Genomic DNA, 15,593 nt, shown 5'->3' on the forward strand with positions numbered 1-15,593 from the left:
CTAGCTGTCTATGGTTATAAAGACCCATACCAGTAGCTTTAAGTAAAAATTGTCTTTGAAGCGTTATAATCATTTGGAATGTTATATACCAGTTCAAGAATTCTGTCATTGCTCAGAACAGTTTTTGCATCTTTCCTATTGGGATTACCTTTGGCATCATAATACAGATCATTTAAAAAAAGTAGACTCATAGCTTTAGTTTAGAGTGGTGCTCCATCTTCCTTAAACACCTAGCTCAGACACCTACATTATTCATTAGGGTTGGTTCTCAGAGACTTCCCATTATTTTCAAATGTCAAATTCACCCTGAAAGACAAGTTGGTTAGTCATGATGCTCTTCAGAATAATACAGGGTAGCATGTTTAGACACTTAGTACTCAGTCAAGAGCCTGGCTTACTCCTCTGCATTTTTGGCAGCATCCTGTTCTACATATCCATTGAGCAGAAGTTCAGTATGCATGTGCCAGTTTGAGCTGAAGAGACTGTGGAGCTTAGTGGATGAGAGCAAGGCAGGCTGATGATGATATACAGAAGGAGCTGAGGCCATTTCTTTCTGTTCTGCTGTTTCAGTTTTCTTCCATTATTTCTACATCTGGCTTTGATAGCCAAGGACAGAAAGGGCAGCCTGAGGCTGGCACCAGTGTCTCCCAGTGCTCCCTTCTAGCCCTGTGTCTTAACAAGCACAGCCTTAACCAATTAAAAGATATTTATTTTATTTTATTTATATTTATTGTCATAAAGGAGATGTACAGACGAGTTACAGTTACATAAGTTAGGTAATGAGTACATTTCTTTGAGGACAATGTCACCCCTTTCCTTACTCTTTCCCAGTTTCCCCCTCCCATCCCTACCCATGTTGTACATAGTTCATTTTCAACATAGAGTTGTGAATAAACATTGCTGCATTTGTTCATCCTTTGTCCCTCCATTTCTGGATCACCTTACCCTCCCAAATACCAAAAGAAAACAAAAGCAACTAAGAAAAAAAAACCCTCATTTTCCATTGATGCATAATTTTTAAATGATTATCTTCAAATACTTGTATGAGGGGTGTTCCAATTTAATATGTCCATTTATGTGTACAATGTATCTTCAGAAAATATATACTTTTTATAATTCCAATGTGTCATATATGTAAATGCATGCATACGTGTATAAACATTTAAAAGTATTTGCATATATGTATTACATAATCAGACTGACTGCAACTTTTGTTTCAATGTACAGACAGAAAAACTGTCCACTTTCAAGGTCTTTTCTCCCATTTTTCTCCTCATAACAATTATAGGTTTCATACTGCCTTTCAGGAAAAGATAATTTTATATATTTTTATAAGTTACATTCATTCTGAAGTTCTTACAAAGCTCTTTACTCAATACTTTAATGAAAAAGGAAATAAAGAAAACAATATTTATGACACAAAGTGTAGTCCTCAAAAAAATAAGAAGTTACAAATGACTATATTAGTGTTTCTTCTTGTGACAAGAAGAGTGGAGTTCAAGGTTCCTGGGTACAGATTTGGCACTTAATGTATTTTTGTAGTTGTTTTTTCTCCTTTATTTATAAAACAATGAAGAAATCAATGATTTTGGATGACAAAATGTGGTTCATAATTATTTCTGTAAAAAAAACCATAAATTTCTGCAAATAACTGTAGGTTTGGGAGTTTAGGCTGCAAGAACTGTTGTACTTTAGTGTAGAGGGTGTGTGTGTGTGTGTGTGTGTGTGTGGTACTGAGGTATGAACTCAGGGCCTTGCACTCACCTTTTTTTTCTTTGTTGGTTGTGGGACTTGAACTCAGGGCCTGGGCATTGTCTCTGAGCTTTTTTCATTCAAGGCTATTACTTTGAACCACAGCATTACTTCTGTTTTGTTTTGTTTTTTTCTTCTGGTAGTTAATTGGAGCTAAGAGTTCTGAAGGACTTTTCCTGCCCTAGGCTGGCTTTGAACCATGATCCTCAGCTCTCAGCCTCTTGAGTAGCTAGGATTACAGGCATGAGCCACTGGTGTCCAGCTTGCACTCATTTTTTGTGTGTGTGTGTGAAAATACCATACAGAGGGGTTACAATTAGCACTTACTTTTTTAAATTTTTTAATGCTTTATTGTAAATGAAAATTAAGAGACTACAAAAGTATTATGAAGCAGAAGGCACCCATTGTAGGTTAAACCGACTCACTCTGTAGGGGGCACAAGGACCACACCCACAAAGGTCATCAATAGTGAGATTACTGACAGCATGTCATCTACCATCTGAAATTTCACTTACAAAACAAATTTAGGGGGATGCTGCCTACTGTTGACCTCTTAGCCAGGGAACATAGAAGAGAAATCATCTACAGGTGCCTCAAGTCTCCACAAACACATGGTTTTACAGAAATAAGCCTAAATTAAGCAAGAATGTCAGGTGATGTTGAAGCTTGCTCTTGAGAGGCAATCTACATTTTAGGATGTTTAATCACACTCTTTCTCCTGCTGGATAGTTTCCTTTGAAGGAAGAGTGTTTTTTTTCCCCTCAGTATTAGTTTTCTTTTGATCTGTCAAACTTCTCCACTTCGGACATGTCTGGCTTATCACTCATCCTGACTGGAGGACTGGTGGGTCCCGTGAGGACACTGGCAGGGGTAGGACGCTGGCTGGCTCCGAGCCGGTTGGGTAGCACTCACTTTTTAATTAATATTTAGGAAATACTTCTACTAACATAATACCTGCAAGAAATGTCTTCTCTGATAAGTGTGTTCTAGATAAAATTTTGGCTAAATAATTTGGTTGCCACTTTTAATATAATGTACACAAGGCAAGTTGTTTTCATTCAAAAAATGGAGACTGCCTCAGTAAAATGACTAAAGAAATAGAAAATGAATTAAATATAGAATGGCACTGAATAAAGAGGAGAATACAGCAGAAGTTATGGGAAGGAAATGGAGAGAGAAAGAGAAAAAGAGAGAAGGCCAGAATAAGATATTAGTAAGTCAAAACAATATAATAATTCAGGAGTCCCCAAGAAAAATATCTTTAATAATAAAGTGATAGTAACAAATAGTATAATTTAGAATCTGGAAAACCTCAGAGAAGGTAAAGGCCTGTAATTTTTCTTTCAGCAGTGAAAAGGGAAGTTAATTAACAATTCTTGAAAAGCCAATGTTATACAAAGAGAGTCAATCCAAGCATGAAACAAATTGAAACAGAGCATGAATTTGGACAACAGATGCAATGTAACAGAAGAGAATCTATTTGACCTTGATGCTGAGAACATTCTCCTACCAGTGACTCAAGTTGCGTAAAATAGAATTATTTCTCTGTTTCCGTGGTCCCAGAAACACTTTGTTCTGCAGTGAATGTTTAGAAAATATAACATTGATGGTTTTATGAGAGGCACCAAGAGGCACTGGTAACAAATATCAAAAGGAGGCACAAGATAGACACTCCACCGACATTTCAAAATTCATGGCCAAGAACTCACTAGATTCTCTCCTGACAGTGCACTGGAAGATCTAGTTCAAAGCACAGTGGGTCAGAATGGTGAGGGAAGAAGGTGATATCACACTGGAATCAGACCATACTCCCAGAGTTGGCATAACTGAGTGATATTTTGACTCAAAAGAGAACCAGTTTGAACATAGTTAAAAGCTGTCCCAAAGGGATCACTAAGGAAGGACAGTAGGGCCCCCCCAAATAAGGTATATCTGAAAAAGTCAGAGTCTTAGGAGGAAGTGGCAGTCTGAGAAAAATACCCATGGTACAAAAAGAGAGCAATGTTCCCCAGGAAGCCCCTCAATAACAAAAGTTCTCAGGCTGTGAGACTGCAGTCTCTATTAGAGTGCCAGTCAAACAATGGGAAGGGATATTTGAAAGCATAGAAAGAAACAACGTATAATCCTTGCCTTCTCTGGCTTCCTGCCTGTTCAAGCCTTCTGCCAGACCAAGCCTTTTGCCAGACCAAAAATGTTTTAAGTTTGAAATATGTTCTGGGTTTTATTTTATTTATTTGTTATTTTGTCAGTCTTGGGGCCTGAACTCTGGGCCTGGGCACTGTTCCTCAGCTCTTCTGCTCAAGGCTAGTGCTCTACCACTTGAGCCACAGCACCACTTTCAGCTTTTTCTGCTTATGTGGTGCTGAGGAATGGAACCCAGGGCCTCATGCATGCAAGGCAAGCGGAGCCACCTTTCCAGCCCTGGGTTTTGATTTTATATCCAATTGAATATTCTTTCTTTCTCTCCTTCTGCTGGGGATTGACCCCAGGGCATTGTATACTCTGGACAGGCACTCTATCTATCTGTGAGCTACACTTTTAATTACAACCTTGAGACAGTGTTATATAATGATAGTGCTCAGAAATGTCTTGAGGGCAACTCAATATTTTCAAACAGGGAAAAGAAAGGCATTTACCCACTGAGAAGGTTTAAAGGAATAGAGGGACACAAAGATCATTGTGAGTTCTGATTCTCTTTCATGTGTTTAGCATGTCAATTAAAATATTATAAATGTTTTTACCTGGTTTTAAAATTTTGGATTCAGCATACAACTAAACCAAGCTTGGAAGATTTGATTATAATTACAGAAAGGAATATAGAAGTTATAAGCCTTAGTGATGTGAAAGTAATAGTACGATTTAAAGATGCTAAGAAGTAGAGGAGGGAAAGTAGAGAGAGAAGCTTAGAAGAAGCAATTCATCTGTGTGTGTGTGTGTGTGTGTGTGTGTGTGTGTATTGGAGCTAGAACTCAGCCTTGTGCTTTTGCTTTGCTTTATTGCTCAAAGATGACCCTCTGCCATTTGATCCTCCATTCCTGAACTCTTACATGTTAATAGGTGATATTTAAAGTCTGTCAGATTTGTCTGCCTAGGATGGCTTCAACCAGAATCTACATATCTCAGCCTCCTAGGTAGCTCAGATTATAGACATGAGTCCCTGGAGCCCAGTTCTTATTTTATGAAGAATGGAGTCAAAAGATTTTGCTTTATATTGATGAGTAAAGAAGTACGTACTTGCTGTGGCTCATACCTGTAATTCTAGCTACTAGGGAAGAAGAGATTGGGAGCATTGTAGTTTGAGGCCAGTCTGAGAAAAAAATGTTGGAGAGATGTTCCTTCCTCCATCTCAACCAATAAAAATCTGGATGTAATTGTGAGTGATTGTCATTTCAGCTCTTCAGGAAGCATAAATGGGAGGGTTCTGGTCCAGCATAGATAAAATATTCAAGATTCTATTTGAAAAACAATGAAAGGAAAATGGCTGAGGGTCTGGTTCAAGGGGTAAAGCATCTGCCTGGCAAGCACAAGGCCCTGAGTTCACACTCCAGTATTGCAAGAAGGAGACAAAGGAAGTGGAGGAAGGAAGAGGCAGAAGAACAGGAGGAGGTGGAGGAGGAAGAAGGAGAAGGAAGGAGGGAGATGATAGAAGGTAGTAATTACATAGTAGGGTCTCTTAGGAAACAAACAATGACACTTCTGGGAATGGAGCTAATGTCAGAAAGAACAGTTTTTGCTTTACATTTTACATTTATTCTCTCTCTGTGTGTGTGTTTGCATGTCAGTTGCGCTTTTTGCTCAAGGCTACCATTCTTGAGCCACAGCTCTATTTCCATTTTATATTTTATACATTTACATTTTGTACATCCTACAGTTTGATTTTTCATTATTATGTGCATGGATGGTGTTCAAAACAGCAAAGAAAACAAGATTTAAAGAAAAACAATATGAATGCTAATCTTGCTCTAATCCAGGGTTTGGTGTACATGTCTAAACTGTTTCCCCAGCTGCTATGTTTTTCTGAAGCTGCTGGCAAAAACCATATTCTGGGGCCAGTTCCTCTACAATTGCTCTGATGTGGTAGAGCTCAAATCCACAGTGCCTGCCAATGTACCTGACCCCCAGCTTGTAGGTCTCTAGGGCATATTATTGAATATCCAATCAGGTGTCAACTCTGGGCTCTGGTGCTGTAAAGTAACAGTATGACATTTCTGTTACAGTCACCATCGCCCCCTGCTTCTTTTCTCCCTTTTCTTTTTCTTTTAAGACTGGGTCTCATTATGTAGCCTGGAACTCTGCCTCAATCCTTTCAAGTACTGAGATTACATTTCAAATGATAGATGCTCATATGAACATTTTTTTCTAATTAAAAAACTTTAAGCTTTAAATTTGCATTATTCAGAAAACTTAGTGGGTTAATACCAAATGTTTTTATTCTGTGCATTCTCATAGTATAAGATTGCATGAGTTTTGTAGTCGGACCTTTGGCATAATGAGAAATACAGAGACCTCTATATATGCCTGAGATTACCAAAGGGATACTCTGGGATCCAAAAATCCTCCTTTGCCACAGTCAGGTGTATGAGAAAGCCCAGGGCCTACACCATGAGGTGAGCTTGTAGCCTCAAGACCCTGCTTCATGAGCTTCATTGTCTGCAAACTGTCCAGTGGCCCAAATCAGCAGTTGACACCAACAATGCTAGCCCCTGTTCAGAGAAATAAAGACGTTTCGTATTCATTTATCCATTTGTTTATTTACTTATTTTCAGACTAAATTCAGGGCCTTGAGTTTTCCAGGCAGGCACTCTATCACTTGAACTAAGCCCCCAAACCATTTTTATGGTGATTATTTTTGAGGTAGCATTTCCCTTTGTGCCAGGGCAGACTGAATTGTGATCCTCCTACTTGTGCTTCCAGGATTCAGTGGGAATGACAAGTATGCACTACTGTTCCCAGTGTTTCTTCTGTGCATAACAGGCATGTACCTGTGCTTGGCCATTGCATGAAATGGGGTTTTACCAACTCTTATATCTGTGCTCAAACTATGATTTCTTGATCTCTGCTCCCAACTAGCCAGGATTATAGGTTTGAACACTTATTCTGGACTTACTCTTTTTTTTTTGTTTGTTCATTTTGTTTTATTAGTAAGTAGAAGCTACATTAGAAATGAGCAATCCCAAGATTTACATATAAACAGATTCCAATTAATTCTTTTCTTTCCTTTTTATCCATATTTCTTTCATAACATTAAGCAAACTTTGCTAAATTTCTTTTTCTCCAAATATTTCTTTATTGAGATTAAGTGACTACATAAATTTCATAGTACTGTGGCATAGTTATACTTAGCTAAAATCATAAATACCTTTTAGCCTTCACAATGATAATCACCATTATCTTAATCTACAAAACTTACAAACTCTACAAACTTTAACAATACAACTATTTCTACTAAATCAGATGCCATGTACATTTATTTCCTTTTGCTTAGTGTCAGCTATTACCTCTTTCTCATTCCCTCCCTTCTGTCACCACCTTTGAGTGGCTTAGTTCACTGTCATCAATGTCCACTGCAGCTGGTGCGCCCCTCTGCTGGATGTTTTCACCCATTTCCTGAATCTGTGCCCTCCTCCCATCTGCCCTCAGATGTGCACATGTATACACCATATATGAGATAAAGAGTATAGAGTCCTCTAAAAGCAATGCAACAAATTAAGAAGTCCTTTGTTTCCTTGTCTTTGGGGTTCTTTTCAGTCTATATTATTTTATGCTCTATGAAGAGGTGCTTGGGTATTACAATTTAATGTTATTCTTCTGAGACTGGCCTCTTTTGGTTTCACTGTGTATGGCTATCTTGAGTTCTGTTTACTTTGTCCATCTTGTTGTGTTTGAATCTGACATCCCCATATCATGGCGACCATGTGCTGTTTGTCTCTCTGATCTTGGCTTATCTGGCTCAAAATGATTTGTTCTAATTCCATCCATTTCCCTGCTAATGCCATTATTTTGAAGCCATATTACTTGCTTCCACCAGCTTCACAGTGCATTCTCCTGGTGTCAAGTCATGCATGTCCCCTTCCAAGCCTATGTACATGGTCACTGCCACAGGCTTCCCTGCTTCCTTTAAGACTTCCATGGCCCACACAGCTTCTTCCATTAAGGGAAATGTCACATTTTTCTATTGCTTCTAATTTAAAGTACTATTTTGGATGGTGGAACACAAACATTGCAAAAGTTATAAAAATTATCAAGTATATAGTATGTGATAATACTAAGTAATGTGTTCCCAAACCAGTAGACTAAACAATAGCTTTCTGAGTAAATAATTTCTTCAACTATAACATACAGATTTTCATTCAAGGGTTGTCTAGTGAAATGACTTTGTAAAACAAAAACCATGCCCACCCAGTTCCTTTTTTAATGATGGCATCTTTTTTTTGGGGGGGGGTAATCCGGTTGTGGTGCCTGAACTCTGGGCCTGGGCACTATCCCTCAGCTCTTCAGCTTAAGGCTAGCGCTCTACCACTTGAGCCACAGCGCCATTCCAGCTTTTTTCTTTTAGTTTATGTGGTGCTGAGGAATCAAACCCAGGGCCTCATGCATGTAAGGCAAGCACTCTACCACTGAGCTACCTTCCCAGCCCATGATGGCATCTTTGAAATTATAGTCTCAAAGGATTGAAGTTTTTACTTACATAAACTTTATGGAACTTGAAAATCTCCAAAAAATAATTTATCATGCACTATATTTCAGCGTACTCTTATGTCTCTTCTAGTTGGATATTCATAAGTGTTCCATAAAGAAGTAGGGAGAGTGAATTTCCCAGACAAAAAGATTGAGACACGGCACAGGACACACCCATTTGGCGTCCTTGCCAACTGTGGACAGGACATCTTCTCTTGTGAATCCATATCAGTTTCAGAGGTGCCTCCCAAAACCTGCTTCAATGCCATAATGGAAAAGCTGACCTTAAGGTAAGTGGAGAAAAGTCAGCAGAAATTTTCCTGTTTCCTCTCTCTCATTCTTTCTTTCACTTTTTTTTTTTTTTGTACTAGGGATTGAACTGAAGCCCATGTTCTTGCTATCCAAGTACTCTCAAATGGTTGAGAGCTTTTTAGTTAATTTTTCAGATAGGATCTCACACATTTGTCCCAGATGGTCTCAAATGTGATCCTCCTCCCCATCAAAAGCAAGTAGGTGGAATTACATGCACAGCTGATTCTCTCTTCAGTCTTAGGAATTTGCAAAAGTCAAGTGCACACGTGTAAGGAATGATGAAGGGAATCAAAAGAGACATTCCCAAATCATCTGAGCTGTGGTTCACCCATCTGGGGGACAGCTGCAGTGATACGTAATGTCTCTGTAGATGACTCTTCCAGGGGTTCGGTGACGCAAGGGCAATGCTGGGCCTTGGGAGAGTTGCTGAGGCAAGATTTGCATTAGTGAGAGGAATCATTGAGGGAAATAGCAGTTGGGTCACTGTTTTCCTGTTCAAACACTTGAGTTGAGGGGCGTGGCCCTAAACAATAACAATGGTGTTGATAAACAGGAAATGAGGTGCTGTGAGTTTTCTTTTTGAAGGCAGTGGGAAGAGAATATTATGGTTATTTGTGTGCAATTAGGGACCCATTGTAATGAATTGGATATGAAGTTTTCCCCAGAAGGCGCAGGTGTTGAAAGCCTAGTCACTAGCTTGTGGGTCTAACCATGGAGAAGTTACAGATTATAATAGCTGTATTCCATCTATGGATTAATCTGTTGATGGTTTCCCAATCGGATGATATCATTGAGAGGTGCAGGGAAGTGGCCTTGTTGGCGGAGATCGCTCATGGGGACAACCCTCTGAAGGATATGCTGTCCATGGCTCCTTCCCTCTTCTCTTTCTGCTTTCTGACTGCCATGAACCAAGTCGCCTTGGGCTGAAGAGCTGAGGGACAGCTCCCAGGCCCAGAGTTCAGGCCCCACGACTGGCCAAAATAAATAAATAAATCCTGGACCCAAATCAATCCTTCTTCACTTAAGTTGATTTTTCTCAGCAGATTGCTACAATGATGATAAGTTCTGACTGATTGTTTAAAGTGTTCCTTGTGTGTGTTATAGGTTGAGGGAAAGCAGAAAAATGGAGTGATCAAGACCTGCAAGCTGAAGGAGAGGGCAACTACTTAGTACTGAGGATTGTTGGGGGCCTGGATGAGCCTGAGCAGCAGCTACTTCCTAGGCTTCGATACTTCACTATCTTCAGCCTACCCATAGCACCTTCGAGCCTCTCCCTTGCAGAGGATGCTTCCAGAGCCACTGCTCCCTTCCTCTCATCCCATACAGCAGGATGAATCAGGCTCTACAACTATCCAGACCTGAGAAAGCCAAAAGTGGGTCTCAGACCTCACTTGGCTCTGCCCTTTGGCCTTAGAGAAATTGTACAAACAAGTAATGTTGGTCTGGACTGTGGTGCACTCAAACAAACCTTTGCCCATCCACATGGTGGAAACAAAGATACCCTGCAGTCCAATACCCTAGTGAAAGTTGAAACTATGAAACTTCCCTTGTGAAAATAGCCTTAATCTTATTCCCTGAACACCAGGTTTACCTCTGTAATCATGAAGTCCATGTTTTCCCTGGCAAAAACTCCTGGTTGTAGTCAGAATTATTTTTTTTAAGTTCTAGCTTCATCCTTATGGTATTTGTACATGGACATCTGGCAGAATCCTCCTGCCACCAAAGCATCACCTTCGCCAGCCACTTCCCTGTCAAGGTCACAGGCAGTGGCATTTATATCTTCCCACTGAAATGAGAGAACAAGAGTTCAGCCTAGAGCCTGGCATTTAGATGTGGAATACAACAGCTAGCATAGGGATCCGTGAGAATTAAGTCATACAAGTTACTCCTTGAAACTACATTTATGAGGAAAGCAGCAGAGCTGGGCACAATCTTTTCTGAGAAGGGTGACTTTAGACTCTCATTATTGTTCTTGCTACAGGATTTTGTGCTTGCTAGGCCAGTGCTCTACCACTTGAGCCATACCTCAAGCCCTGCTTTTTGCTGTTTAACCAGAGATGGAGTCTCTTGGATTTTTTTTGAACTGCAGTCCTCCAGATCTTCACCTCCTGAGTGGCTAGGGTTATAGGCATAAGACACAGGCACCTGGTTAGGTTAATAACTCTTTATTGGTTTGCCACCCATATTTAACCATGAGCTTCTTTAAAATAATGTCTATGCCTCTGTATGATCTTTCTATCTATGCTAGATATGACCCATTGGCTGTAACAAAGCACATTGACTCTAACTCAGAAATATATAACATTTATTGGTACCCATTAAATGTTGGTTTGTTAAATGAACAAATGTGTATTAACATGTACAACTATTAGCACCTTAAAATATTTCACAGTATTTCCACATTCTCCATCTCATCTACACTGCCCAATAGGTCTATCAACATAACCACTACTATTTTCTCCATTTGTAGAGAGAAAGCTAATGCTTAATAAGAGTCTTTCATAAAGTTATGCTGCCAATAGGTGGCAAATTTGGAAATTACACCTAATTTCACTTCTGGACTAGTACTGTGTTCCCTGACAGACAAAACAGAAAAGGCACAATATCACTTGTATTACTAATTTAACTGTAATTTTTTTTTAAAAAAGTACAATGTGAAATGAGAAGGTGAAAGTAATGTCTGCCACGAGTTTTTTTCTTTAAAAAAATACATTGGAAGGAAAGTCCTGCCTTCCCAGTGCCCTGTTCTGGTCTGGTCCTATTCTCTCTTCTACCTAAAAGGGCCTAAAAACCTTCTTTATTTAGGTTATTTTTGTTTTTGTGCTGGTCTTGGGGCTTGAACTCAGGGCCTGGATACTGTTGCTGAGCTGCTCTTGCTCAAGGCTAGCACTCTACCACTTGAGCCATAGCTTCACTTCAGGATTTTTAGGTAATTTAGTGGAAATAAGAATCTCACAGACTTTCCTGCCCTGGCTGGCTTTAAACTGTGATCCACAGTTCTCAGCTTTCTGAGTAGCTAGGATTATAGGCATGAGCTACTGGTGAATTCATCAGCATTGTTTGTAGATTTTTGTCATGAAATGTCTAAAACATCAGGTCAATCTTTTAGCTTCTTGAGAAGAGGTTTTATTTGTGGTAGGTGGACAGATATTCTCTCCCATCCTGTCTCATTGGTTTACCTTGTTTTCTACGTGTCCTCCCTGGCAGAAAAGGTGAATGTCTGCATGACATTGGATCCTGTTCTCAAGAATTCCATGTGAAGCTGATGAACTGCAAAGGAATCAGGGTGTTTTGTGTTTGTTTGTTTGGTTTTTTCAAGTCGTGAGACTTGAACTCTGGGCCTGGGTGCTGTCCCTCAGCTCTTCAGCTCAAGGCTAGCACTCTACCACTTGAGCCACAGCGCTACTTCCAGTTTTCTGGTGGCTTATTGGAGATAAGAGCCTCACAGACTTTCCTGCCCAATCTGGCTTTGAACCAGATCCTTAGATCTCAGCTTCCTGAGTAGCTAGGATTACAGGAGCCGGTGCCAGGTAGGGTGTTTTCTAATTAAAATTCGAAACTAAAGATCACAGAGGTGCGCTCTCTCTCTCTCTCTCTCTCTCTCTCTCTTTCTCTCTCAGCAGCCCAGCAGCTAATTCTCTCCTATCTCTTTCAATCAATCCAGTTTTCAACCCAATACGGATGGAAAGTTATACATTTTATCAGGAGAATTCAGGATAAAATGGATGGCTCAGAGCAGCCTCAAGACCTGATGGGTTACATGCAGAGATGATGGCCTGGTTTGGTTGGTCCACTGGTCTCTTGGGTTATAGCAGTTTGTTTATGTACCAGAAGCATTGGCACCTCACAGAAAAGAAAAGAAGTGTCTCCCACAGCAAGCTAGGTCAACAACAAGTATGAGGGAAACCAAGAAATAACCCAAATGATGTCCTAGACTTCTCTGAGAGTCATCCCTGTTTCTCTCCCTGCCCACCATCCCCCCCCATCATGTTCATTTTTACACCATATCTTTATCCTTGCTCATTTAGCACTTCTGGGTTAGCAGAAAGAACTTCCAAAATTAAGAACTTCCAAAATTAAGTATAAGATAGCACCAGAAAGATCCTTTGTGTCTGCCACAGAACTCTGAGTATCTGGTGGGGCAGTGGTAATGGCTGTTGGTACTTATGCCACGCGCATGGGTTGGGTTATCAGTCCTTACAACTGGTTACATCCTGCCCCATGTGACAGATGAAAGAAGGGGCCACAGAGACACCAAAGGACTTGTTTAAGATCATATAACTGGTCTGTAGAGACCAGGACAGGCCCCCATGTTTGTCTGATATGGGATGCTCGTATGAATAAAATCAGAGGGACTCAAAATTACATTCCCAGCTCATGTCATTCTTTGGCTTTATTTTTCTACTTTAATTTAGGAATGCAGAGCAAAGAATAGACTTAAAGTTCCAATTTGATCTTACCAACCCATCCCATGCCAGTTTCTTCCTTCATTTCTTTTTATTTTCCAGCCAGGAGGATGATGCAAAACTGTTCATTTCTTTGAATCTCATCCCTAGAACATGCCATCTGTGCTTTTAGGTTGGTGACAGTCATTAATCACTGTAGTAAGTTACCTTACCACTGTTACAGAATGTGCTCCAGTAGGCAGGATAAAATGAAAGCAGTAACAAGTTTTGCTATTTTAAGGAAACACTTGAATATCAACAAGGTAAGTATTCATGGAATAAAGTCTAAATGTATTATTTTAACAATACTTATACAAGAAGATACATGTGTGTATGAGTGAGCAAGAGAAAGAGGGTAAGAGGGAGAGAGAGGGGAGAGAAAGAGGGGAGATAGAGAAAGAAGAAAAGAGAATAGGGAAAAGGCAGAGAAAAGGCAGAAAGAAGGAGAGGGAGAGAGAGAGAGAGAGAAAGAGAAAGTCCTTTTTTTCCAACATATACTCTCCGTATCTTGATAACTTTTCTAGTAGCACAGTCCTATTTTTTCTAGTCTCTGAGCTCATTTGCTAAAGCACTCTATCTACTATTTTGAGCCGCAACTCCACTTCCAGTTTTCTGGCTAATTGGGAAATAAGAGTCTCATAGGTTTTGCTTCCTCAGGCTGGCTTCAAATTTCCATCCTCAGATCTCAGCCTCCTGAGTAGCTAGGATTACAGGCTTAAGCCACCAGCTTCCTGCTTTAATTCCTTGATTTAAGCAAAATGTTACTTAAACACACATTGAGTCTTGGGTGATTTGGGCACCAGCCTGCATCTGGATGCTCCACCACAGCTTTTGGAGTCCAGACCTCACCTTCACATAAGTGCTCTTCTCTAGAGTGAATAGAAAGCTATCACCCCCAACCACAGCCCCCCCATTGTCCAGATGCTCCAAAATACCCTGGAGAAGACAAAGGAAAATCATCTAAGCTCTCCTCACCCCATCCCACCTGTTTTTAATGATTCTTTAAAAGCAATTTCTAATTTTAGGAAAGTGGTGTTATACTTTTAGGGCTCTGATCTTATTACAGTTGTGTCTAATTGTGTTTGAGAGATTGTGCATGCTGTCTTTCCTGGCTAAGCCAAGTACCTATTTTGTGTAGTCAAAAGAGCTGAGGCTATTTCTTCTTAATTAACATGCTTCTCTGGGCCAAATTATAGTTGAAAAGCTGATTCCCTGATCTTTATTTGTTCTGTCAATTTGTTTGTGATGACCTGGTTTGGTGGTCCCACTAATACACATTCTCATTTCTTTGCTGATGTGTTTTGTTGGGGAAGACAATGTCTTCAACTTAAAAAACGAAAACAACTCCCACGCTCCCTTGCAGCTGAGCCTGGCCATGTATTACAGCATTGGCTAATGAGACATTGGTGAAAATAGGCTGAGGATTTGGGGAAAAGTTTTGTTTTCCTGATACAGATGCCTACTCCCTTTCTTCTTGTCCCTTTTACTCTTCTTGACCAAACATCAATATAATGCCTGGTGGTATAGCAACCATCTTTCTGTCATGCCACTAAAAGCCACATGCGAGAAATCAATTGGTAAAGAGCCTCATTCCTCTCCTCTCCTTTTCTTTCTTTTCTGTCTTCTTTTTGTCAATATTGGGAATTGAACTCATAGTCTTACACTTTCTCAGCTTCCTTGTTCATGGCTTTTGCTCAATCACTTGAGCCATGCTTCTAGGCTAGCTTATTGCTATTTATTTCAGAGATGGTGTCTCATGGATTTTTCCACTCAGGCTGACTTTGAACTGTGATCCGCTAGATCTCAGCCTCCTGAGATGCTAGGATTACAGATTAAGCCACACAAGAGCTTGATTTCTTATGGATATCCCATAGTGATCTCAGCACCCATGATGGCCCACTGCTAGACCTCTTGTTAAGAAAAGCAAACCTTATATTGTTTCAACTAAGAATCAGATTGGCACATTGGATAATTCTAGAGAGAAAAGCATTGCTATAGTGTCCAGTCCTCAGGGTTACATGAGGTGTATCAATTAAACATTTTTCGCCATTGGGTTACTGAAATGGTCATAAGTCTACTGAGTTCTGCCCTGAATGATCTCCCAAAGCAGCCAGAGCCTACCTTGCCTGACTGTCTCTGTTTGGGATCAAAGCTCCTTTGCACCTTGCTTGACTTTGGTATCTTCATCCCTGAATCCACTTGTGCCACAGTATCTGGTTAAGTACCTGGCTCTTGATTTGATTGTCATATTTGTCTCTATCCCTACCACCTCTTCTAGCACCTGACCAAAGGCAGATCATAACTACACTACCTCAGTAGTTTAGCAGAGAGACAGGACTGTTTGAAAATATCACGTGTGTCCCATATGCTAGAATTTTCATCCTGAAGAAGAAAAAGAGAAGGAAG

General features: G+C 40.1%; 1 pseudogene; it reads right to left on the reverse strand.

Moving 5' to 3' along the window:
• Positions 1-566: 566 nt before the first annotated feature.
• LOC105985322 lies at positions 567-15,374 on the reverse strand (annotated as a pseudogene).
• Between the last annotated feature and the right edge of the window lie 219 nt (positions 15,375-15,593).

The sequence above is a fragment of the Dipodomys ordii genome, unplaced genomic scaffold (genome assembly GCF_000151885.1).
Source record: "Dipodomys ordii isolate 6190 unplaced genomic scaffold, Dord_2.0 Scaffold28, whole genome shotgun sequence".
Taxonomy (NCBI): Eukaryota; Metazoa; Chordata; class Mammalia; order Rodentia; family Heteromyidae; genus Dipodomys; species Dipodomys ordii.